General features: G+C 43.0%; 1 protein-coding gene across 9 annotated transcripts in view; it reads left to right on the top strand.

The window, feature by feature from the left end:
* The window catches only part of LOC128698541 (activating transcription factor 7-interacting protein 1), a 109,017-nt gene that overhangs the window by 23,835 nt on the left and 57,966 nt on the right, over positions 1-27,216 (top strand). For 4 of the 9 annotated variants that reach the window (XM_053790819.2, XM_053790816.2, XM_053790815.2 and 1 more), the window contains exon 1: positions 20,221-20,347. The exons of 2 other annotated variants lie outside the window; for them this stretch is intronic. The gene's annotated coding sequence lies outside the window, so the exon portion shown is untranslated. Of the gene's footprint in view, positions 1-337; positions 469-4,217; positions 4,371-20,220; positions 20,348-27,216 lie in introns of those variants that run through there. 3 more of the 9 variants (XM_053790818.2, XM_053790811.2, XM_053790813.2) reach the window with 2 other exon arrangements.

The raw sequence follows: 27,216 nt of genomic DNA, 5'->3' as shown, positions 1-27,216 counted from the left end.
CTTTCTGTACTCGACTAAATGTTTCGGAATAAAAGGGGAATTATCATTAGACTCCTGACTGCCGTTAAGAGGGAGCTTGACAGATACCTAAAATCAGTACCCAATCAGCCGGGTTGTGGTTCATACATCGGTTTGCGTGCGGCCAGCAGTAACAGCCTGGTTGATCCGACCAGGAGAATTGATCATAGACTGGGCCGCGGGGTCGTTGACCCCCTAAACACTTTCCAGGTTGGTTGACAGTCTAGTATTAAGCACTGTCCAGTTGTAAGAAGTATCAAGCCATGGTGGTATGTGAGGTTGACCGCGCCTGCCTCGTTGACTTGGCCTTTACCCCCTAAACCCCATGTTGCTGCCAGTTCTCTCTGGGAGCGCCCCTTGAACGCCATTCCTTGGTCTCTCTCTCCCAGTTCCTGGCTTCTTAGTCGTAGTTTTCTGTCTTGTGGCGTGCCTCGTCCAGCCAGCGTGTCGGTAAGTACCCCAAGATCAGCTCCAGTTCGTTGTGGTGTTCGGAAAGGTGCTCACCTTCTTTGTACAGTGGTAATTGTTATGCGCATGCGTGGGTCCCAAGATGACAGCATGGCGGGTCTTATTCACTCATTTGCGGTGTTGCCGATTTTCCTTCAACTGTATTTTCTCTTGATAACTTCCCATATTTGAATGTTACACATCCAAGCGAAGTAAAGTATTTGAAAATGGTTAAATTTTAACGTAAATTAATTTTTTTTCTGAAAAATTAATAGACACATGGCGTGGTCTTAGGTGTGGCAGCGTAGCACAGGACGACTCGTTTGAGAGTCGCGAGTCCCAGAGGCTGCCAACCCCGGGTTGCCAGGCGTCACTTGTACTCTCACTCTTGTCTTTACACATGTACACATTCAGTATGCATCTATATTCCTAAATTTATTATTAATTATGGCTGGTGACTATTATTTTTTAGTGTGAAATACGGCTGACGTGTGTCCTACTTGTATATAATTATATTGAAAATAAATCAATAATCAGTAATTCCATGCTCTCTTGTCTTTATTTAGATCCTGTGAACTGTATGGACAAAGAACTCTATATTTTGTTTTGCATTTTTATCGTTAATTTCTTGGAAAAATTATTTTCCAGACGAATGGAGCACTAGACTTTTTTTTTCTGTAATTTAAGGTTGCCAACATCTTTCAATATTAATTTTTCAAAATAAAAACGTGGCTATCTAAGAAAACGTGATTTGGGATATCCTAAATGTTCCTTAGGATTAATAAGTAAAAGTTTATTTAGGTACAGGTACTAACAAGTACAATTATCATACATACTGTAAATTACCTAGGATAACCCAAAAAAGTCAGTGACTTATTTCAAGTGGGGTCCTTGTATGCTAGTTGCATTCACTTATGTAGTGGGGAATTGCTATGAAGATACGACTGTGTGATGTATATTAAATGCTGATGCAAGGTGAATAATTCCAAGGGGGTGGTAGTGGAATTGGTGAGAGTGAGAGCTTTCCTGTAAAGAGTGCATGTGACTAGTGGATTCTGTATGGAGCGTGTGTTGAGGTTGTGTGGTGTCAGTTAGGGAGGTGGAGTGAAAGTTGAGCATGATGAGAGGTTGTATTTGGTGTCAGCATGGGTGAGGGTGAAAATTTGGTGAGGTGAGACATTGTTTTGTAAGGGCGGATGTGAATTCAATTTGGGTCAGGTGAAGGAATTCCTCACCATTATTTTATCAGTCCTTCACCACAGCCTCAACACAGGCCCTCACCACAGCCTCAACACAGGCCCTCACCACAGCCTCAACACAACCCTTCAACGTTCTCCCACAGTGCATAAGAGGAATTGCCAAGAAACTCCAAGCCGTCTTCGGTAGAGAACTTGATAAGTTCATAGTCAATTCCTAGTCAACCAAGCAGTGGTGCACACGCAGGACTGCAGACGGTGGGCACTAACAGTTTGATCGATCAGACCAGCAACCAAGAGGCCTGGTCTTGGACCATCATGAACATAAAGGAGCAGTGTCACGCAGGATCAACTCGCGCCTATTCATACCCAATTTGTACCTGTCTAACCCTTTTCTAAAGCTACGCAAAGTTCTCGATGTTACTGTATATACATCTCTTATTTTCTGCTTCTCGAACTTCCATAATTCCTTATCACAACTTCGACACAATCCTTCACTACAGCCTCACCATAATCCTTCACTACAGCCTCGCTATAATCCTTCACAGTTTCACCATAATTCTTCACAGCCTCACTATAATCCTTCAGAGCCTCACCATAATTCTTCACAGCCTCGTCACACCTAGTTTTATCACCGTATCTGCCATCAGGCTTGCTTTTGTAAAAAAAAAAAAAATGGAGACGATCGGGAAAATCGTATGACCTCCAGCAATATATTTTATGTTTGCCTTGGAAATCGTCTAAGAATAGAGGAACTATGAAGTAGGTTTACTGGCCCATAATGAATAAGACGGATGTGAAACACCTGGGTATCTTTATTGGAGAAATGTTCCCCTGCGCAGCAGGCTCGGTCTTGTACAGAGGCATGAGGTGAATGTTGTGGCGTGCTGAAGCAGTAGCATAGCTCAGCTCGATGGAAATAAGTCACTGACTTTTTGGGTTATCCTAGGTAATATACACTATGTATGATAATTGTACTTATGCCTACCTGTGCCTAAATAAACTTTACACAGCGTGGATGGGGCTTAGTAGAGATGCAAATTTAAGAGTTCGTCTCTTAGCCTTGGTGAATGCTGCGCGGATCCTCAAACTCAATCATTCACACTTTATATATCCTATTTTTTTAAAGAACCTAAAAAGTTGGCTGATTTAACGTTGTTCCACTTTCCTACAATTCTATTGCTAAACCAGTACTTACATTTTTTCTGGATCTGAATTTAAGCAACTTGATTTTATACTTCCTTTGTTTAAACCTGTCTTCCACTTTGACGCTTCATATTCCCACTGTGGATAGACATATATGCATACTCCATGGCAACTGCCACTGAGGAAACTCATCGCCACAAGCCTCAACTTCAGTTCAATAAATGCACGGCTTGTCACAATAAGTAAATTGGGTTTTCACGCTTTTAGAGTTAGGTTGTAATAGTGTGGGTGAAGGACGCAAGAGTTCCTACGTCTGGCAGCCAACTCCACACTGTCATATTTACTTTTTTTTTTTTTTTTTTACGTATCTGGTTTTTGTGTGGGGTTATTATGGGAAAAATGGGATTTGCTAAAATTATGTATATTATTTTTTCTTGTTATTTTGTATTGATGCCGAACGCTTTATTATGGGATAAAAATATACGTAAAATACGTATTTGTTTCCATCGTGTATTGATTACCGCTGCCCAGAGCTGTAATTTTTTCTTTAATAATAAGAATTTCTCGAGGTTTTATTGCGCTTAAAATATATTCCCTGTTTTGGATATTCGCTGCCGCAGACATTTTGTACAACATTAGCGAGAGTTTCCAGTGTGACTTAAGCTTCTTCGGTAGAGAATAGTAGCAGGTTTGGTACAACTCTCGGTATAAACACGCATGCAACGTATGGGAAACTTTTATTTGGGAGACGTTTCGCTCACTGGGAACTTTTTTTAAATTCAGGTGACGATTGGATTGAAAATGCCCCAATAACTTCTTTTCAGTCCCATTGAAGATGTTTAAAAAAAAACTGATGAGCGAAACATCTCGTAAATAAAAGCGCCCAATACATTACTCGTGTCTATACATTTGTCGGTACAGTTACCTTTTGGGTAATTTACTATTGTCAATGTCGGGAGGTTAATTGTATTGTCATCTCATCTGTTGGTACCCCTATTTGAGGTTGCTCATATCGGTGCTGTTGGTACCCCTGCTTGAGGTTGCTCACATCGGTACTGTTGGTACCCCTGCTCGAGGTTGCTCATATCATCGGTGCTATTGGTACCCCTGCTTGAGGTTGCTCATATAATCGGTGGTGTTGGTACCCCTACTTGAGGTTGCTCATATCGGTGCTATTGGTACCCCTGCTTGAGGTTGCTCATATCGGTTCTTTTGGTACCCCTGCTTGAGGTTGCTCATGTAGGTTCTGTTGGTATCCCTACTTGAGGCTGCTCATCTCATCGGTGCTGTTGGTACCCCTGCTTCATGCGACTCTACTGGCGGGAGGCATTGTTAAGGTTGGCTAGACTGGGCCTGTGAATCGGATGCAGTACAGTTTGCTATGCTGAGGGTGCGGGTGCCGCGGTACAGTTGGCTACACTGGAGTCGGTTGGTCCCTCCTGCCTCGCATCGCCGATGTTAGTCAGTTCGGTTAGACTCGTGCTATTGACAGTGGAACTGACTGTCTGCTGTGTGTTTCCAGACACATCTTGGTTTCATTGTGGTTGTGTCCGATGAGCTGAGGCAAGTACAGCGTGACGAAATTTATTTTGTCTGCTCACCCAGCAAATCACCATCTGGGACGATTTTTACAAGTTACTGTCATGGTGTCGCCTGTAAGGCGCCCGATGTTGGAACTCTTCACAATCTGCGCGCGCATCGTTGAGCGCCGGTGCGCGCGCATCGTTGTCAGTGCGCGCGCATCATTGAGCTCCATTGCGCGCGCATCGTAGAGCTCCAATGCGCGCGCATCGTAGAGCTGCAGTGCGCGCGCATCGTAGAGCTGCAGTGCGCGCGCATCGTAGAGCTGCAGTGCGCGCGCATCGTTGTGTGCCAGTTCGTGCAAGAGCACACACACACACACACACACACACACACACACACACACACACACACACACACACACACACACACACACACACACACACACACACACACTATGCATTACATGTACATGAAGTCAGGAGCTGTGACACAGGTGAATACACAGACATATATGTACACATCACACGTACGCACATATTCATACACACGTTCAGATATATACACACAGTCATTTTGGGCCCGTTATAAAATATGTCGAGTCCGTCTTGGAGTACACAGCACCAGCATGGAACACAACACCTGAAAACAAATAAGTGTTAAGCTGGAAGAAATGCAGAATTGTGCAACAAAGTTTAAGGTGCAGGAGCCACGAGGAGAGGCAAACGGAATTGGACCTAACGACATTGAAGGACAAAACTTGGGGGGACATGATAATAACATACAAAATACTCAGGGAAACTGATAAGGTAGACTAGGCCCTTTGAGAGGCGAGAAACGGGAACTGACACCTCTTGTGGTCACAGATGAGCCACAGGGATGTTAGAAGTATTTAAGTCAACGGAGTGTAGGGAAGTGGGATGCTTTTGGTGAGGAAGTGTTGGAGGCAGGATCCATACATAGTTTTAAGAGCAGGTGCGATAGGGTCCATGAGGATAAGAGGGAGTGAATGAAGAGTGGCAGGAGGCAGGGACAAGTTCTGAGAATCGACCCTGCAACGTCAAATAGATGAGTGCACAAAACCAAGCAAGTGTCTATCGACAAATTCCTCTGACAACCTGTACCTTAACACCTGTTCCACGACTTTTACTATTTTTAACCTGCCGATTTAAGAAGAAACTGGACAAGAAACTGTCTACAGGAAGTTGATGGATATCCCGGCTTATAGGCCGCCGACATTAACAGCTAAGTTGAGCAAGGGGTCAACGGGGAAGTCTTGACAACAGGCTGGGTTGAGAGAGCACTAAACCGGTCACTGGTATGCCATCCCCCTTCCTCTCTCTCTCCCTCTCTCTCTCTCTCTCTCTCTGTCGTGATAGCAGTTCACCATGAGTATAACGCTCTGTAATTATCTGTTTATAGCTATAGTAGCAAGTTGTGTACGAATGGTATATAATACCGACAAGATGAGATTAAGACACATGTGCAACATCTGGGTATCTTTATTGTAGACGTTTCGCCATCCAGTGGCTTTATCAATACAAATTCTAGGACATAACTTGAAGACAGTAGAACTATGTACAGAAGATGAGGTAATCAGTCCCTCAACCTAGGAGTAGGTGCGAAGAGCACCATAGTCGTGGAGACTATGGTGCTCTTCGCACCTACTCGCACCATAGTCGTGGAGACTACGGTGCTCTTCGCACCTACTCCTAGGTTGAGGGACTGATTACCTCATCTTCTGTACATAGTTCTACTGTCTTCAAGTTATGTCCTAGAATTTGTATTGATAAAGCCACTGGATGGCGAAACGTCTACAATAAAGATACCCAGATGTTGCACATGTGTCTTAATCTCATCATCATATAGTAGCAAACAAGAAAAATTGAAGAGGACCATAAACTCTGTGGATAGCTCGGTTATAGAAAGGGAAAAGTATTACGATGGGTTATTTTACTTTATGTAATTTACAACTGGTGTTCTTATTAATAGTGTCTAATATGAATCTAGTTTGTAAACCACATGTTACCTGGAGGTTACCTGGAGGTTATTCCGGGGATCAACGCCCCCGCGGCCCGGTCCACGACCAGGCCTCCCGATGGATCAGGGCCTGATCAACTAGGCTGTTACTGCTGGCCGCACGCAGTCCGACGTACGAGCCACAGCCCGGCTGATCCGGCACCGACTTTAGGTATCTGTCCAGCTCTCTCTTGAAGGCAGCCAGGGGTTTATTGGCAATTCCCCTAATGCTTGATGGGAGGCTGTTGAACAGTTTTGGGCCCCGGACACTTATGGTGTTTTCTCTTAGTGTACCAATGGCGCCCCTACTTTTTATTGGCGGCATTTTGCATCGCCTGCCCAGTCTTTTACTTTCGTAGGGAGTGATTTCTGTGTGCAGATTTGGGACCATTCCTTCCAAGATTTTCCAAGTGTATATTATGATATATCTCTCCCTCCTGCGTTCCAACGAGTACAAGTCAAGTGCTTCCAAGCGTTCCCAGTAGTTAAGGTGCTTGACAGAACTTATACGTGCAGTAAAGGATCTCTGGACACTCTCTAGATCTGCGATTTCACCTGCTTTGTATGGAGATGTTAATGTACAGCAGTATTCCAGCCTAGAGAGAACAAGTGATTTGAAAAGGATCATCATGGGCTTGGCATCTCTCGTTTTGAAAGTTCTCATTATCCATCCTATCATTTTCTTTGCACGTGCGATCGTGGCACTGTTGTGATCCTTGAAAGTGAGATCCTCAGACATTACTACTCCCAGGTCCCTTACATTATTTTTCCGCTCTATTGTATGGCCGGAGTCAGTAGTATACTCTGTTCTAGTTATTATCTCCTCCAGTTTTCCATAACGGAGTAGTGAACTCGAATGTATTTATTGTTGTTATTTTGCTAATGTAAAATTTAAAGTGGAATTATCTTAATGTAAAACTGTCATAATACTGGAAGAAAATTAGAGGAGCATTATAGTAGGTTCAGTGACCCATGATATGTAGATATTAATATCGCATCACCCACCCTTAACACTATACAGATTGTTTATGTAAGTAAAATTGTACCAGCACCGCAGAGTTCGAAATAGATATTGCAAACTCAGTAATAAGTGGGGGTGGGCAGTGGTATTTTTTATCACTTAAAGTTGTGATTGATGGAGTAAGAAGAATCAGGTGGACGAGGCTCGGTATCCTCGTGAATGCCGATGCCAGTATGCATGATGTCACCTGTACATCATGTTTTTCAATTCACTTCCTTTCTGAAATTCTAGCCGAAAACATCGTGTTTTTTTTATAGTGGTCCACTGTCTCGAATTCCTCAATAAATAAAATATGCACATTTGTCACTAATGGTGAAACATCACTAAATATGAATAACTAAAGTGTAATGAACACTTTGTCAATACTCAGTAATAGCCTACATAGAGACAGAAACTCAGGAGATGAATTGATCTCGACATACCTTTTGGGATCCTCTTCATATGCTGAGAAGGATCCCAGAAGAAGGTCGAAATGTACAGATCAGTTAATCTGAGTTTCCGTTCACCAAATATTTTGATAGTAAATGAGTATATATTCACAGCCTTCTCACTATTCTTATATCAGTGATATACAATATCGACAGGTGATAAGAGATAACACCTGGATATGTTTTTAGTGACAACTTTTTCTTCGGTGTAACAGAAATGACATTCTGGAAAAAGTGGGGAGATAATTTAAGGTTCTCAAGTCCCTCAGCCTTGATCTATTTTAAAGAGTCCTCTGCTGTTGCTGCTGCACCTCTCCTCTACCTGGAGTGTGTTCCGAGGTTCAGTGCCCTCGTGGCTTGGTCCCAGACCAGGCCTCCCAGTGGATGGTCTGATCAACCAGCCTGGCTGATCAGGCACTGATTTAAGAACATAAGAAAGGAGCATCACTACAGCAGGTCTGTAGATGAATGGTTCAGAGAACCGACATGTTGATAAATTAGACACATGTGCAACTGTTGGGTATCTTTATTGAGGAAACGTTTCGCCACACAGTGGCTTCATCAGCCCATACAAAGGAGAATCGTGAAGAACAGGAGGAGAATGAGGTAATCAGTCCCTCTATTGGCCGATGCGAGGCAGGGCAACTCGCACCCATTCTTGTATTTATCTAATCTATTTTTAAAACTACACAAGGTTTTAGCTTCAGTGACGGTACTCGGGAGCTTGTTCCACTCATCCACACCTCTTATTCCCAAACCAATGCTTTCCTATATCTTTTCTGAATGTAATTTTTTCCAACTTGAAACTATTGCTGCGAGACCCGTTTTGACAGTGAAGGGCCTATTGGTAATCTCCCTTATGTGTGAAGGGAAGATACTGAAAAATCTTTGTCCCTTCACTTCTGTAGATTTTCCATAGCGTACTCATTACACCCCTGCTTTTCATTGTGAGGGTATTTAGCACCACCTGTCGAGTTGTTTGCTTTCATAAGGAATGATTTGTGTAAGTAAGCAAGCAAGTAGGTGTGTACAGATTTAGGACCAATTCCTTAAAGAAATTTCCAAGTAAAGATTTTTCTCGCCTGTGTTCGGAGTACAAATCGAGGGACTTCGAGCGTTCCCAATAATTTAGGTGTTTGAATTTGTGCGAGCAGTATAGGTTCTTTACACATTCTGCGAGTCTACAACTTCACTTGCCTTGAACAGTTGTTAAGAGTTGAGTAGCGTTCCAACCTAGAGAGGTGGTTTAAAAAGCTTAAAATTGCCTTTTTCACTTCCACTGTCTCCTGAAGACAGTTTGCTTCTATTTAACTAAAAAAAAAATTGAACAGACAAAACGTCTCTTCAATAAAGACACTTAGGTGTTGCTCTTGTCTTATCTTTCCACTATCGATGTCGGGCTGTTGGGCAGCAAATTGATGGTAGACACCTCCCTCTTTATAAACAGGAATCACATTTGCCATCTACCGCATATCACGAACGACACCTGCTGTAGTGATGAGACCAGCTAGCGGCTCAGTGTTGCATCTTTCACTCCTGAGCATCAAAATGGCATACAATACCGACAGGTTGGTAGGTAAGACACATTGGCAACTTTATTCCGAAACGTTTCGCCTACACAGTAGGCTTCTTCAGTCGAATACAGAAAGTAGGCAGGAACAGTAGAGATGCGAAGACGATGTAATCAGTCCATCACCCTTGAAGTCGTAGAATTTGAGGTTGTCAGTCCCTCAGCCTGGAGAAGTTCAGTTCCATAGTCAGGAACTATCTGAAGATCAAGCGACAGTGCGGACGGAGACTTAAATACTGTCGGAAGGAGAGGTGCAGAGTAGTAGTAGTAGTAGTAGTAGTAGTAGTAGTAGTAGTAGTAGTGAGAATGTAGCCACTGAGAGGTCATGTCCCTCTCAGATGGAACAATTCTCACTTGAAAAGGTTGTCCAAGGTGTTTTCTGTACCAAGATGCCATGTGTTGCAGTGTCTGACAATGGTGATGGACTGATTACATCGTCTTCACATCTCTACTGTTCCTGCTTACTTTCTGTATTCGACTGAAGAAGCCTACTGTGTAGGCGAAACGTTTCGGAATAAAGTTGCCTAACTGTTGCCTATGTGTCTTACCTACCATCTTTCACTCCTAAAGAAGCCTTGACAACACTTCATCGGGACCCGAGAACTCATTTAGTTTCAGTTGGTGTACCTGTCAATGAACTATGTCTCGGGTAACTTATATCACTTAATTTACATTCTTATTTTCACTATCATAGAAGTTACAAGTAATTGTATGTTAATACCGATAGATTGTGGGAATAAGACATCTGCACAATTAAGACTGAAAGATAAGTCCCAGTGTCACTCTACAGCTATATACAAAGTCATTCTACAGCTATATACAGTCATTCTACATCTATATACAATGTCATTCTACAGCTATATACAATGTCATTCTACAGCTATATACAATGTCATTGTACAGCTATATACAATGTCATTGTACAGCTATATACAAAGTCATTCTACAGCTATATACAATGTCATTGTACAGCTATATACAAAGTCATTCTACATCTATATACAATGTCATTCTACAGCTATATACAATGTCATTCTACAGCTATATAGTCATTCTACAGCTATATACAATGTCATTGTACAGCTATATACAATGTCATTCTACAGCTATATAGTCATTCTACAGCTATATACAATGTCATTGTACAGCTATATACAAAGTCATTCTACAGCTATATGATGACACTCTTCAGGTCACTTGTTCTAACTAGGCTGGAATATTGCTGCACAGTAACAGCACCTTTCAAGGCAGGTGAAATTGCCGACCTAGAAAATGTACAGAGAACTTCCAAGGCGCGCATAACGGAGATAAAACACCTCAATTACTGGGAGCGCTTGAGGTTCCTAAACCTGTATTCCCTGGAACGCAGGAGGGAGAGATACATGATTATATACACCTGGAAAATCCTAGAGGGACTAGTACCGAACTTGCACACGAAAATCACTCGCTACGAAAGCAAAAGACTTGGAAGACGATGCACCATCCCCCCAATGAAAAGCAGGGGTGTCACTAGCACGTTAAGAGACCATACAATAAGTGTCAGGGGCCCGAGACTGTTCAACTGCCTCCCAGCACACATAAGGGGGATTACCAACAGACCCCTGGCAGTCTTCAAGCTGGCACTGGACAAGCACCTAAAGTCAGTTCCTGATCAGCCGGGCTGTGGCTCGTACGTTGGTTTGCGTGCAGCCAGCAGCAACAGCCTGGTTGATCAGGCTCTGATCCACCAGGAGGCCTGGACACAGACCGGGCCGCGGGGGCGTTGACCCCCGGAACTCTCTCCAGGTAAACTCCAGTCATTCTACAGCTATATACAATGTCATTCTACAGCTATATACAATGTCATTGTACAGCTATATACAAAGTCATTCTACAGCTATATACAATGTCATTCTACAGCTATATACAAAGTCATTCTACAGCTATATACAAAGTCATTCTACAGCTATATACAATGTCATTCTACAGCTATATACAAAGTCATTCTACAGCTATATACAAAGTCATTCTACAGCTATATACAAAGTCATTCTACAGCTATATACAATGTCATTCTACAGCTATATACAAAGTCATTCTACAGCTATATACAATGTCATTCTACAGCTATATACAATGTCATTCTACAGCTATATACAATATCATTCTACAGCTATATACAAAGTCATTCTACAGCTATATACAAAGTCATTCTACGGCTATATACAATGTCATTCTACGGCTATATACAATGTCATTCTACGGCTATATATAATGTCATTCTACAGCTATATACAATGTCATTCTACGGCTATATACAATGTCATTCTACGGCTATATATAATGTCATTCTACAGCTATATACAATGTCATTCTACAGCTATATACAATGTCATTCTGCGGCTATATACACTAGTAAGGCTACATTTAGATTATACATACTTGAAATAGATATAGATTCATTTGCAAATATCCAAGGAGGATAATGAAGTTAATTTAGTGTATAAAATATTTTCCGAAGAAAACTTTCCATTTCTGAATGAGCAGTCTTGTCGAGGGTATAATGAGGGAAGATACGACATATATGGAAGTGTGCTGAGGATATCTGACCAAGAAAATTAGAACAGTTGGATAAATTAATAATGGGAAAGGATATGGGAAAGTTCTGGTTTTGAAATAGTTGCAAATGAGTGGAATATTCTGCCGTGAAGTCATTGAAACTAACCCCTTGGGTAGATTTAAAAATGTTACCTCAGTATAGGAATGAGAAGGGTTGGAGTTGAGAAGAATGTGGCTTGCCGTAGGCTATTAGACCTACTGTAATTACTATTTTTATATATTGACTGAAACTTGACTAAATAATTTTATAGTTATAATATCCCCCATCCCAAGAGAGGTTCCTTGATGCCGGTGATGGGGGGGGGGGGCTTATGTGCTAAGTGATGAACCTCACTTTCGTTGGGTCGAACGTTAATTATTCCATGCCCCCGGGCACTGTATTTATTTATTTATTTTGAACATGATACAGAGAAGTACAAGGAATGCAATTTTTGAAGTGCAGCATGCCAAAGCCCCTTGTATGCAGAGCATTATGGGCAGCTTAAAATTAACTTAAGATTAACTAAGCAATGATATATTCAGTGGTACAAAAATTATTGTAAAACAGATAACAATTTAGTACAAATAAGTATTACAAAGACAGGTCATATGGTCATTACTGTGTTGCTGTGTAATCAGTAGAATGGAGTATTCTGTTAGGTAATGAAGTTAAATATGAGCCCAACAGATTTAGCTCTCCCCATAAATGTAGTTATAATTGGTTTCAGCTTGCATTAACATAAGACGGAAATAAATGGTATAAAATACCGACACAATGGAAATATAAACACAAATGCAGTATAATGTGATCCTTGTGGGTGAAACGTTGTCAATAAAGGATCACATTATACTGCATTTGTGTTTATATTTCCATTAACATTAGACACCGATAGATAAAAACTGTGTTCCTATAGTTATAGATTTTAATTAGTAAATATAAGCATATTATCTTGTATATCTGTTACAGCTGCCCGAAATGCTCATAAGGAAAGAGAGGAGCACTGCACCAGACTTCCTGACCCATGCTAGGGAGGTCCAGGTTAAAGAATTGAGACACTTATGCAACACATGGGAATCTTTATTGAAGAAACGTTTCGCCACACAGTGGCTTCATCAGTCCAATACAAAGTAGAAATGGGTAAGGAGAGGAGAAGTTTGAGGTAATCAGTCCCTCAGCCTGGAATCGATGTGTTCAGTCCATCACTCTTGTAGGAAATGCAGCATAGGGCCAGAGAGGTGGCTTATATACTGCAGTCAGATGAGGTGAAGCAGGAGGAGGCGGGATCACAGTGGGACCTGCCACTAGTGTAAGTAGGTCGTCGTCCAAAGGTTGGGCAAGCGTTGAAGTCTTTGTACCAAGATCCCATGATGTTGCAGTGTCTGACAGATGTGATGAATAGTTTAGAATACCGACAAGTTGAAGAATTGAGACACTTATGCAACACATGGGAATCTTTATTGAAGAATCGTTTCGCCACAAATTTCTCTCCTTACCCATTTCTACTGTGTATTGGACTGATGAAGCCACTGTGTGGCGAAACGTTTCTTCAATAAAGATTCCCATGTGTTGCATAAATGTGTCTCAATTATTCAACTTGTCGGTTTTCTAAACCATTCATCAGGTCCAGGTTACCTACTGGCCTCGCCAGTCAGGTCCAAGCCACATCCGCTTAAGAACATAAAGAAGGAACATTTCAGCAGGCCTACTGGTCCATGTGAGGCAGGTTCAAGTCACCTACCGGCTTAAGCCACTGACCCAGGCTAGTCAGGACCAGGTTACATCCACCCACACTCATTATCTAGTAGATAAATATATGAACAAGGAGGCTTCAGGAAGGGTAGGGGTGTGTAGACCAAGTATTTGCAGTGAAACATGTAGATGAACAGTATTTAGATAAGGGTAATAAGGTTTTTGTGGCATTTATGGATTTGGAAAAGGCGTATGATAGGGTGGATAGGGGGGCAGTCTGGCAGTTGTAAATGTATGGAATAGGAGGTAGGTTATTGAAAGCAGTGAAGAGGCGTACGAGGATAGTGAGGCTCACGTTAGAGTATGTAGGCGAGAGGGAGATTATTTCCCAGTAAAAGTAGGCCTTAGACAGGGATGAGTGATGTCACCATGGTTGTTCAGTATATTTATAGATGGAGTTGTAAGAGAAGTGAATGCTCGGGTGTTGGCAAGAGGTGTGGGGTTAAAAGATAAAGAACCTAACAAAGTGAGAGTTGTCACAGTTGCTCTTTGCTGATTACACTGTGCTTTTGGGAGATTTTGAAGAGAAGCTGCAGAGGTTGGCTGATGAGTTTGGTAAAGTATGTAAAAGAAGGAAATTAAAAGTGAATATAGGAAAGAGTAAGGTGATGAGGATAAAAAAAATTAGGTAATGGAACATTGGATATCAGATTGGAGGGAGAGAGTATGGAGGAGGTGAATGTATTCAGATATTTGGGAGTGGACGTGTCAGCAGATGGATCTATGAAAGACGAGGTAAATCATAGAACTGACGAGGGGTGAGTAGTGCACTGAGGAGTCTGTGGAGACAAAGAACTTTATCCACGAAAGCAAAGAGGGGAATGTATGATAGTATAGTTATACCAACGCTCTTGTATGGGTGTGAGGCATGGGTTGTGAATGTTGCAGCAAGACGGCTGGAGGCAGTGGAGATGTCATATCTGAGGGCAATGTGTGGTGTGAATATAATACAGAGAATCCATAGTATGGAGATTAGGAGGAGGTATCGGATTACCAAAACTATTATCCAGAGGGCTGAGGAGGGGTTATTGAGATGGTTCGGACATGTAGAGAGGATGGAACGAAATAATGACTTCAAGAGTATATATAGAGTTAAAGAACAACCTGAGGACTTCTATTATTTATGCATCTTGATATGAAGCCAACGGCTCTGTTCGCTTTATTGCCAACCAGAACTCCTAAATCCTCTTCGCATTCAATAATATCAAGATCTACATTATTTAATTTATATGTGGCATGGTTATTTTCCTGTCCACCGTTTAGAACTTTGCATTTGTCTATATAAAACTGCATCTGCCACTTCTCCGATCTCGGCATCAATCTGTTCAAACCTTTCTGATGCATCGGTCTGGTATGGGCCAGCAGGCCTGCTGCAGTGTTCCTCCTTTATGTTCAAATCTTTCTGATGCATCGGTCTATTCAAATATTGGTAAGTAAGACACATAGGCAACATTATTCCGAAACGTTTCGCCTACACAGTAGGCTTCTTCAGTCGAGTACAGAAAGTAGGCAGGAGCAGTAGAGATGTGAAGACGATGTAATCAGTCCATCACCCTTGATGTAGGTTTGAGGTTGTCAGTCCCTCAACCTAGAGAAGAGTTCCATAGTCTGGAACAATCTACGACTTCAAGGGTGATGGACTGATTACATCGTCTTTACATCTCCACTGTTCCTGCCTACTTTCTGTACTCGACTGAAGAAGCCTACTGTGTAGACGAAACGTTTCGGAATAAAGTTGTCTAACTGTTGCCTATGTGTCTTACCAACCTGTCAGTATTGTATACCATTTTGATATTCACTATTAAAATTTTTCAGATGCATTGCTCCCTCCTAAGGAGGAGGGAGCAATGCATCAGACCCACCGGCACAAACCAGTCAGGTCCAACTCACACCCATTCATACATGCTAGTGGCTTTCTTTGTGCATAACAATACTGTAGCACATACTACACTTTGTAGACTACACAAAGAAATAAACATTTTTGAACAGATTATATTGGAATACCGATGAGTTGTAGATGATAGGCACAAAACAGTAATTGGATACTTAATCACAATATTTCGTCTGTACAAAAGGTACTCGCGTACCTTCCACCCCAGGTAGATCTGTTTGTGACTTGAAAAAGCCCACTGTGTGGGCGAAACATTGTCAATAAAGGATCACATTATACTTTAAGTAATTGACTTTATATAAGAAAGGAGAAAGAACACTGTATCAGGCGTACTGGGCAGGTCCTTATCATATCCAAACCCACTAACAAAAATATTTGCACATCCCATTTTCAGTGCTACCCAAAATTTTATTCAACATTTTCAAATCGTAATAAAGTTGGTAGAATTACCGACAATATGTAAAGTAAAAGGACACAAGTGCAACTAATGTGACATTTTATTGTGGCAATGTTTCGCTCTCCAGGAGCTCTTCTCCAGACTGAGGGACTGACCACCTCAAAACTTTAAGGGTGATGGACTGATTACATCGTCTTCAAGTATCTTCTGCTTCTATCAACTTTTCTGTACTCGACTGAAGAAGCCTACTGTGTAGGCGAAACGTTTCGAAATAAAGATACCTAACTGTTGCATATGTGTCTTACCTAACAATCAAGCCATTACAAACAATACATGGACACAGAGGGTATATATAGGCTCAGAGTGAGGTGCAATACTAGTGAGGTACCATTTCGATGTTCACTAGTGGTGGTAGTAGTAGTAGTGGTGGTAGTAGTAGTAGTAGTAGTAGTAGTAGTAGTAGTAGTGACAAAAGTAATACAATATGGTAGAGCAATTAATTCGTACATGATAGCTTTTATATCCTTTTTCTCATGTACGAATTAATTGCTCTACCATATTGTATTACTTTTGTCACTACTACTACTACTACTACTACTACCACCACTAGTGAACATCGAAATGGTACCTCACTAGTATTGCACCTCACTCTGAGCCTATATATACCCTCTGTGTCCATGTATTGTTTGTAATGGCTTGATAAAGCTCCTGGAGAGCGAAACGTTGCCACAATAAAATGTCACATTAGTTGCACTTGTGTCCTTTTACTTTACATTTTCAAATCGTATTGATTTGAAAACGTTGAATAAAATTTTCAATTTCTAAGAGGTGGAACACGTGTACAACACTTTAGTATCTATTGTTTGTGTCGTACTCTTCAAGGACCCCGATGGGAATAAGTAACGTGTCCTTTTTTAGTTATCTTAGGTTATTTATACAATGATAATTGTACTTTCGTGTACCTGTGCCGGTATTATATATAATTAATAATACGATTTCCAGTTTCTGCTTTTGTGTCTTTATCTACATTTCACTAGTTTTCCACCCAAAATATTGTGTTGTGCAGGTTTATAGAGGTAGTTATAATGGAGGGAGAGGTTCAGACTTTGACGTCTCAGCTCTACAGAGCCAGCCAGCTGTTAGAGACCAACTTATCATACCGCACTAAATGCTATTACTCCTCAACACTTTCACATTTGATATTGTATTCAAACTGTATCTGAAAAAATAACAAGTATAACCTAATTAATGTCTTATATAAAAGCTTTAGGACTCGTAAATGAAAATTTAGTCTCGGTATTTTTGCATGTAGGTCATTGACTATAGAGATTTACGGTAGTATGTGTTGCTTATTGTATTTTTTTCTGTTTTTAGGAATTCGACACTAAAACACTTGTATTCTATCAGTTATTCATATACTTAAATATAAATGAAGACTGACAATTGTGCTCTTAAAAATTATTATAAGGGAAAGTGGTAACTCGGCGAGTTGGGCGGCCGGCAGGGCTACCAACCCAGCTGAGAGCTGTCTTGCCATTTAGCGAGTATTGAATTTAATGTCATAAAATGCCATAATCTCGGTATATATATATAATTCATTGATGATTTTGAATAGCTCTGCATAAATTTGTCTGATTTATGCAATTATGAAGGGATGATTAAAAGTGAAGTGATAATTAAAAATGACAATATAGGAAGATTTAAAATTTTAAGCTTTAAAGACCTAAATTTAGAAATTTCATCATATCTTAAATGTTTTTATAATTTTGTGTGTGAATCAGTTATTATTTCCAGTAAATGTAAATATGGGAATGCAAAACTTTAAAAACATTGTGTATCATTTTTGGTGAAAAAATCGGGTTGTACATGTGTTGCCAGACACTGTTGTAACCTTACTTGCCTAGCCTCTACCTGGGTCCCACGCCCCTGCTAGCTAGCCTCACGTCATGTCAGCGCCCACCTTAATGTTTTGTTTTTTGACCCTACGCCTGAAACGAATATTACATATTCGGTATATTCGTCTCTCAGTCTCTAACCCAGGTCTAGATCTTCACTATCCTGATCACCATGTGTCTCATTCTTCTACTTGGCCGGTATCGTCCACCATTAACTAACACATGAAAATGACAAATGTGCAACAGGTCTTAATCATCATCTTGTCAGTATTGTATAATATTAATATAGCGAAATTCAACCCGAGGTAATTCCCAATGATAATTGTAACCATAATTTTTAAAGGGGTGGAAGGGTTGGCCAGCGGAAGGCCTCGGTCAGATGACCAAAATCTTCAGTTGAGGGTCATTATATGACTAAGACCCGCGTCAGGAAATACTCGTCCTGTTTCCTCACAAACCTTACCTAACCTCAACCACAAGTCTAGCATCTTCATTACCCTGATCTGGGCTTGGTCTAGGACCGGGTCGCGGGGCGGTGACGTCTAGAAGCAACTACATTAACCTCCTTAATGGTCACTACTCGTTAACCTCAGGTCACCTTTAATTTCATCTTCGACCTAAGCCCCCTGCAGCCCAGTAGTATGTCGTTTTTGAGAGCTACAGTCACACCAGCTCTCCTTTATTTACCACATGCAGCACAGCAGTACTCTAGCCCCACCCCTCGCCTTAGCCTCTCAGGGTCCACGCAACACCCAAGCCTCTCAGGGTCCCATGCAACACCCTAGCTTCTAGGGTCCTGCACCCACAAATATTACATCAAAGGTATACAATACCGGCAAAACACACTAGCCTCACTATGGGTACCACACCCACAATAGTAACTAGATACCGCGCCCACAGCTAGCCTCTCTCTGAGGCCCGCGTTGCCTCTAGTCCCACGCCCACATGGAAGATAATATTATTTCAGCATGATAGTGTTTGTACAGAGATGAGTGACATTTAGTTGTGCATGCAGAAAGCTCATAGTTAGGCAGAGCATTTCGAATATAAATAAAGATTTAAATAGGGGGCTGAGGATTATTATTATAATCAAAAAGAAGCGCTAAGCCACAAGGGCTATACAGCAGGGGGCTGAGGATATCTAACCAGGAAGTCTAAAACAGTGGATTTAATTTATCCAGTTTGAATCTGTTATTGTGGGTCCGGTATTAGCGGGATCCAGGTTGCAACAACCCCCTCCCTATCCAGGACAAAATACTCCCATACTTGTGTTTTAATTTCACCCCCAGTTAGGTTAGGTTTGATGAGTTAAAGTTGGTGGGGGGCTTGTTTTCAGGATTAAGACCTTACTAGCCTTGCTCTGGGCTGCAAGCCAATGCTCGCTACTCGCTTTGGGTCCCGCGCCCATTCACGCTAGCCTCGCTCTGGGTCCCGCGCCCATTCACGCTAGCCTCGCTCTGGGTCCCGCGCCCATTCACGCTAGCCTCGCTCTGGGTCCCGCGCCCATTCACGCTAGCCTCGCTCTGGGTCCCTCGCCCACTCACGCTAGCCTCGCTCTAGGTCCCTCGCCCACTCACGCTAGCCTCGCTCTGGGTCCCTTGCCCACTCACGCTAGCCTCGCTGCGTCCCACGCCCATTCCCGCTAGCCTTGCTCTGGGTTCCTCCCCTACTCACACCTAGGCTCGCTCTGAGTCCCAAGCCCACTGTCACCAGTTTCCCCTCTGGGTCCCAAGCTCACCCTCACTAGTCTTGTTCTAGGGCTTGCACCCACACAACACTTCATTCTCAATACCTAGTTAGTTTCTTGTTCCTTCACCTCCCAGCCCTCCCCTTCCCCCATCCTCTCATGTCTACCAACTCTCCCTCTCTCAATACTAACTGCGGTGTTGCCACACGTTGCGCACCATATTTCATCTGCATACCTTATGGTTCGAAATCCTCTTGAGTTCTGTAAACCCACATGGAGTAGTTCACATAAAATGCTGAGCTCATGTGAAGCATGTTCGAAAATATGACCAGACTGGTTAATAGGTTGTGCATACCCAGTTTCCCTGCCAATTTTATTAATACTAGTTTAATGGGATGAGTTTGCTTATAATAATCCTAACAGAATAAGATTTTAGTCATTTGTTAACCATACCTAAAAAAATATGGATGTTTTATGTGGTAAAACCATAATTATTTTTTCTTCCCTTGCGATAGTTATTTTACTTAGGATAGTTATTTTTCGTGCTAGATAATTTGTAGTAAACATAAGGGCACAGAAAATGTGTTGGAGCACAGCATTAGACAACCTGAACTGTGTCAGCCAATAGGAGGCCGTGGATGAGTCACGTGACTGAAAATTACCCACAAGGCCAGTGGTCGACACGGGCCGAGTTGGGTGGGATTTGAGAAGCATCTCTCCATTTGGAGGCTTTATTCGCCTCTCCTGGACATCGTTTGAGCAGGATTTCTGTTAGACGCATTACGTAAGTACACCGTGCATATATTCGTGTAAAGAAAATGGGAATGACGTAAATAATTAAACGGCTACCGTTGACCTTCCGTTTTGTTTTGAAACTGTTGGCGTTGACGCATGCGCAGCAGTGTTGCCAACACCAGACGGAGGGGAAACTCAACTACTTGTTTTTCCTCTTTCTCTTGGGCTCTAATTTCTGCGCCGCTGGAAATAAATCACTTTGACTTTTTTCTGAGTTATTCTAGACAATTAACATTGTTAATTGTATTTATGTGTACCTGTTCCTAAGTAAACTTAGTAAATTTATTTAGGTACAGGTACACATGTACAATTATAGTAACATTATCATATAGTAACAAATTATCATACATAGTACATGTGTGTCATCATAGGTAATCTACACATGTGCTGCTATGTATGATAATTTATGTAACTGTGTGCCTATATTTGAATAAACTTGACATATGTAAATTACCCTCCAGGATAACCCCCAAAACAAGATAAAATAAAAAATAGTGGCTTATTTCCATTGGAATCCTTGTAATATTTAGACCTTAACAATTTAAACAGCCAAGTAACTCAACTTTGTGTAGACTGTATTTATACATATGAAGTGAACAAACAATATAGTTTAATATAGGTTTTCGGGTGTTCCAACAGGTGACTGTAATTGCAATTATTTTTAGCGATATGTTAATAATTCGTATTTGAATATTATTAGGTTTATTTTTTTACTGTATTGGCAACATAACTAGAGTGCCTCCTTTTTTATAATGAAAATGTTCGTGGCTTGGTTGGTAGCGTCCTCAGCTCTCACTTAAGGACCGGAGATCGATCCCCGGCACGGGTGAAACATTGGGCATGTTTCCTTACACCTGCTGCCCTAGATGTTACTTTAACACCTGGGTGTTAGTCGCCTTACACCTGCTGCCCCTGTTTACCTAGCAGTAAGTAGGTACCTGGGTGTTAGTCAACTGGTGTGGGTGACATCATTGGGGGACAAGGTTAAAAGACCATAATGGAAATAAGACAGTCCTCGATGACGCACTGACTTTCTTGGATTATCCTGGGTGACTAACCCTCCCGACCCAGGTTAAAAATCCAACAAATCTTTAGTCACAAATGCAGTATATTGCGGCCCTTTATTGACAACCTTTCAGATACACAGTGGACTTGATCGTGTATGACTGCGTACTATATACCATTCCTTGCTCCTTGGTACTAGGTCTGTCTTTAGTTTCGAAATGAACATAGTAAGTTTATTTAGGTACAGGTACACATAAGTATAATTATCATACATAGTGTAAATTACCTAGGATAACCCAAAAAAAAGTCTGCTTAATTTCCATTGGAGAATAATCTCTCGGTATTGAAATGCCTGTACTTGTACAGTGAACTGAGGTAGGATAATGGTTCTTTTAATTAAACTATAAAATTAACAGCGTAAAAAATAATAGATCTTTAAACTGTATAATGAACAATAAAAGCCCCGGTTGGTTGATACGAGGAAACCTGATGATCATAATCTTTATTTCAGCATGATACAATTTAGGTGTGCATGCAGAAAGCCCCTTGGTATGCAGAACATGATACGAAAGAATAGATAGTTATTTGTACAGTTCAACGAAAGCTAAAAGGCAACAGTTGTAAATCAAGAATTTTTTTTTACCCTTTTTTTCATCTTGGTAGTTTGAACAGTGAATTGAATTAAAGGGAGGTAGTAACTTCTACAACCATTGGAAATTTTGACCAGTAACATGATAAATTAATTACTGTAAACAGTACGTCACGAACTTTTCATCTCGTGTACCTACCAGTAACTAACAACCCAAAAACACCCTTCACAACCACAACAACCCAAGTACCTCCATATACCTACAACAACCCAAGTACCTCCATATACCTACAACCCAAGTACCTCCATATACCTACAACAACCCAAGTATCTCCATATACCTACAACAACCCAAGTACCTCCCTATACCTACAACAACCCAAGTACCTCCCTATACCTACAACAACCCAAGTACCTCCCTATACCTACAACAACCCAAGTACCTCCCTATACCTACAACAACCCAGGTACCTCCCTATACCCTACAACAACCCTAGTACCTCCCTACACCTTACAACAGCCCAAATACCTCCCTACACCCTACAACAGCCCAAATACCTCCCTACACTCCTACAACCACACAACCCCCTGTACAACCAGAACAGTTCCCCCGCTACACCCCACAATAACCCAAGCACCTCCCTACATCCCCACAATAACCCAAGCACCTCCCTACATCCCCACAACAACCCAAGTACCCCCCTACATCCCCACAACCCAAGTACCCCCAACATCCCCACAACAACCCAAGTACCCCCTACATCCCCACAACAACCCAAGTACCCCATACATCCCCACAACAACCCAAGTACCCCCCTACATCCCCACAACAACACAAGTACCCCCCTGCATCCCCACAACAACCCAAGTACCCCATACATCCCCACAACAACCCAAGTACCCCATACATCCCCACAACAACCCAAGTACCCCATACATCCCCACAACAACCCAAGTACCCCATATATCCCCACAACAACCCAAGTACCCCATATATCCCCACAACAACCCAAATACCCCCTACATCCCCCCAACAACCCAAAACTAAAGCTCCCGCTTCACACACGGAGTCGATTCCCGGCGGGTGGAAATTCCGACATACACCTATCACCTAGCAGCAAATAGGTACCTGGGTGTTAGTCGACTGGTGTGGGTCGCATCCTGGGGGACAAGATTAAGGACCCCAATGGAAATAAGTTAGACAGTCCTCGATGACGAACTGACTTTCTTGGGTTATCCTGGGTGGCTAACCCTCCGGGGTTAAAAATCCGAACGAAATCTTATCTTATCTTATCTTACATCCCCACAACAACCCAAGTACCCCAATCATCCCCACAATAACCCAAGTACCATGTACATCCCCACAATAACCCAAGTACCTCCCTACATCCCCACAATAACCCAAGTACCTCCCTACATCCCCAGAATAACCCAAGTACCCCATACATTCCCACAACAACCCAAGTACCTCCATACATTTCCGCAATAACCCAAGTACCCCATACATCCCCACAACAACCCAAGTACCCATACATCCCCACAACAACCCAAGTACCCCATACATCCCCACAATAACCCAAGTACCCCATACATCCCCACAATAACCCAAGTACCTCCCTACATTCCCACAATAACCCAAGTACCTCCCTACATCCGCACAATAACCCAAGTACCTCCCTACATCCCCACAATAACCCAAGTACCTCCCTACATCCGCACAATAACCCAAGTACCTCCCTACATCCCCACAATAACCCAAGTACCTCCCTACATCCCCACAATAACCCAAGAACCTCCCTACATCCCCTGGAGGTTACCTGGAGGTTATTCCGGGGATCAACGCCCCCGCGGCCCGGTCCATGACCAGGCCTCCCGATGGATCAGGGCCTGATCAACTAGGCTGTTACTGCTGGCCGCACGCAGTCCAACGTATGAGCCACAGCCCGGCTGATCCGGCACTGACTTTAGGTATCTGTCCAGCTCTCTCTTGAAGGCAGCCAGGGGTTTATTGGCAATTCCCCTAATTCTTGATGGGAGGCTGTTAAACAGTTTTGGGCCCTGGACACTTATGGTGTTTTCCCTTAGTGTACCAATGGCGCCCCTACTTTTATTGGGGGCATTTTGCATCGCCTGCCCAGTCTTTTACTTTCGTAGGGAGTGATTTCTGTGTGCAGATTTGGGACCATTCCTTCCAAGATTTTCCAAGTGTAGATTATGATGTATCTCTCCCTCCTGCGTTCCAACGAGTACAAGTCAAGTGCTTCCAAGCGTTCCCAGTAGTTAAGGTGCTTGACAGAACTTATACGTGCAGTAAAGGATCTCTGTACACTCTCTAGATCTGCGATTTCACCTGCTTTGAATGGAGATGTTAATGTACAGCAGTATTCCAGCCTAGAGAGAACAAGTGATTTGAAAAGGATCATCATGGGCTTGGCATCTCTCGTTTTGAAAGTTTTCATTATCCATCCTATCATTTTCTTTGCACGTGCGATCGTGGCACTGTTGTGATCCTTGAAAGTGAGATCCTCAGACATTACTACTCCCAGGTCCCTTACATTATTTTTCCGCTCTATTGTATGGCCGGAGTCAGTAGTATACTCTGTTCTAGTTATTATCTCCTCCAGTTTTCCATAACGGAGTAGTTGGAATTTGTCCTCATTGAACATCATATTGTTTACTGTTGCCCATTGGAAAACTTTGTTTATATCTTCTTGGAGATTAACCGCGTCCTCAGCACATGACAGCCTCATGCAGATCCTAGTATCATCCGCAAAGGATGATACGGTGCTGTGGTGTATATCTCTGTTTATGTCTGATATGAGGATAAGGAATAAGATGGGGGCGAGTACTGTGCCTTGTGGAACAGAGCTCTTCACTATGGCAGCCTCCGATTTAACTCTGTTGACCACTACTCTTTGTGTTCGATTTGTTAGGAAGTTGAAGATCCATCTCCCCACTTTCCCAGTTATTCCTTTAGCACGTATTTTATGGGCTATTACGCCATGATCGCATTTGTCAAATGCTTTTGCAAAGTCTTTGTATATTACATCTGCATTCTGATTTTCTTCCAGTGCATCCAAGGCCATGTCATAGTGATCCAGTAGTTGTGAGAGGCAGGAGCGACCTGCCCTGAGCCCATGTTGCCCTGGATTGTGCAGATTTTGGGAATCCAGGTGATTTGCAATCCTGCTTCTTAGCACTCTTTCAAAGATTTTTATGATGTGGGACGTCAGAGCTATTGGTCTATAGTTCTTAGCTAATGCTTTGCTGCCACCTTTATGGAGTGGGGCTATATCCGTTGTTTTAAGTGACTGTGGAATTTCACCCATGTCCAAGCTCCTCCTCCATAGTGTACTTAGGGCATGCGAGAGGGGTTTCTTGCAGTTCTTAATGAAAACAGAGTTCCACGAGTCTGGGCCCGGGGCTGAGTGCATAGGCATGTTGTCAATGGCTTTTTCGAAATCTATCGGAGTTAGGGTAATGTCGGAAATCTGGCATACATTTATGGAGTTTTGAGGCTCATTCATGAAGAAATCATTTGGGCCGTCGATCCTCAGACCGATTAGTGGTTCACTAAACACAGAGTCGTACTGGGATTTCAATATTTCACTCATTTCCTTGTTGTCATCTGTGTAAGTCCCATCCTGTCTGAGTAAGGGCCCGATACTAGATGTGGTATTTGCCTTGTTTTTGGCATATGAAAAGAAATATTTTGAATTTCTTTCAATTTCACTAATAGCTTTAAGCTCCTGCCTCTCCTGGTTCCTGTAAGAGTCATTTAGCTTAAGTTCGATAGTTTCCACTTCCCTGGTCAGCGCCTCCTTTCGTGTATCAGATGTTCTAGCACTCCTGAGGAGCTCAGTGACTCTTCGTCAATAACCCAAGTACCTCCCTACATCCCCACAATAACCCAAGTACCTCCCTACATCCCCACAATAACCCAAGTACCTCCCTACATCCCCACAATAACCCAAGTACCTCCCTACATCCCCACAATAACCCAAGTACCTCCCTACATCCCCACAATAACACAAGTACCTCCCTACATCCCCACAACCCAAGTACTCCATCCCCCCCCCTCAACCACGTGTACCCTTTACCACGTGCGTGGTCTCCCCATCACGCTCTTTTCCACACGCCCCCACGCACTTCCCCGCACTCACCCATGCTTTTTTCCCCACGCCCTGCCCCACCCAGACCCTTCCCTCACGTTCTCCTACTCCCCCACGCTCTTCCACAACTTCCCTATGCTCTTTCTTCACTTCCCCAAGCTTCTCTCCCCACACAGGTCCCCCACGCTCTATCCCACACAGTCCCCCACGCTCTATCCCACACAGTCCCCCACGCTCTACCCCACACAGTCCCCCACGCACTTCCCAACAGTCTCCCACGCTCTTCCCCCCACACTTCACACACGCCCCCACTCTCTTCCCCACACACGCCCCCACGCTCTTCCCCACACGCCCCCACGCACTTCGCCACACGCCCTTCCCCCCACACCCACGCTCTTCCATACGCACCCACGCTCTTCCTCCCATACGCACCCACGCTTTTCCCCCACACGCTCCTACGATCTTCCCCACATGCCCCACGATCTTCTCCACATGCCCCCATGATCTTCCCTACACACGCCCCCACGATCTTCCCTACACACGCCCCCACGATCTTCCCCACACACGCCCCCACGATCTTCCCCACACACGCCCCCACGATCTTCCCCACACACGCCCCCACGATCTTCCCCACACACGCCCCCACGATCTTCCCCACACACACATCCACGCTCTTCCTCACACGCCCCCACTTCCCCACAAACGCACCCACGATCTTCCCTGCACACGCCCCCACAATCTTCCCCACACGCCCAGGGCCGGATTAAGAAGTCTCCGGGCCCTAGGTGGCCCGGTGGCCTGGTGGCTAAAGCTCCCGCTTCACACACGGAGGGCCCGGGTTCGATTCCCGGCGGGTGGAAACATTTCGACACGTTTCCTTACACCTGTTGTCCTGTTCACCTAGCAGCAAATAGGTACCTGGGTGTTAGTCGACTGGTGTGGGTCGCATCCTGGGGGACAAGATTAAGGACCCCAATGGAAATAAGTTAGACAGTCCTCGATGACGCACTGACTTTCTTGGGTTATCATGGGTGGCTAACCCTCCGGGGTTAAAAATCCGAACGAAATCTTATCTTATCTTATCTTCAGATTGGCGGGGCCCCTTTGAGTTACGGGTAAGCGAAGCGACCCCTTCCAGCTTGGGGGTGGGGG

This window comes from Cherax quadricarinatus, chromosome 88, assembly GCF_038502225.1.
Source record: "Cherax quadricarinatus isolate ZL_2023a chromosome 88, ASM3850222v1, whole genome shotgun sequence".
Taxonomy (NCBI): domain Eukaryota; kingdom Metazoa; phylum Arthropoda; class Malacostraca; order Decapoda; family Parastacidae; genus Cherax; species Cherax quadricarinatus.
This window is presented reverse-complemented; position numbering and strand designations above follow the sequence as displayed.